Genomic DNA, 781 nt, shown 5'->3' on the forward strand with positions numbered 1-781 from the left:
TTATTTGTTTATTATATTGTATCAGTGTGTAGTTTAATTATTTGTTTTCTTTTATGTTTTAACATATATTGATGTCATTGAACCACTACAATATTTATAATCGAAAGATAAACGTTTGCAAACTTTTTAAGAATTTGATTTTGATGAATAGATAAATAATTGTGACTTTATAACTAATAATTATGTCTTATTAATCGTGACTTTATAATTATACTTGCAACTTCCTATCAATTTTTTTACATATCTCTAATAATTCTATAGTAAGACTTGCAACTTCATAAAATATTATTATTAATATTTGAATGTGTGTTCATTTGAAAAATTGAGTTAGAAAATATTTTAGTTTATAATACTTTATTATTGGATTTAAAATATTTAGATAAATTTTAAATTTAATCACAATAATATCATTTACTTATCAATCTATTTTAGTCAAAGTGTGAGTAATAAGTATGGGTACAGACACTTAGGTATCAAAAGGGTAAAGATATATGTATTAAAGTTGATACTCAATTAGAGTAGGGATACGGGTATGAATATTTTTTTCTTAAATCGCGGGTATGAGGACATATATTATAGTACCCTACCCAAACTCTATCCATTATCATCCCAAGTATAAATCATTAAACGCTTATTGAACATATATTTAATTAATTACTAAATTGCAATGCATTAACCACTTTAAAGTATTTCTATTATTTAGTGGTTAAAGAAGTATCCTAATATAGTAATATTACAAATATGTATGTTGAGTTAAAAGAAATGTATATATATATATATA

The sequence above is a fragment of the Cicer arietinum genome, chromosome 4, assembly GCF_000331145.2.
Source record: "Cicer arietinum cultivar CDC Frontier isolate Library 1 chromosome 4, Cicar.CDCFrontier_v2.0, whole genome shotgun sequence".
In the NCBI taxonomy this organism is placed as follows: domain Eukaryota; kingdom Viridiplantae; phylum Streptophyta; class Magnoliopsida; order Fabales; family Fabaceae; genus Cicer; species Cicer arietinum.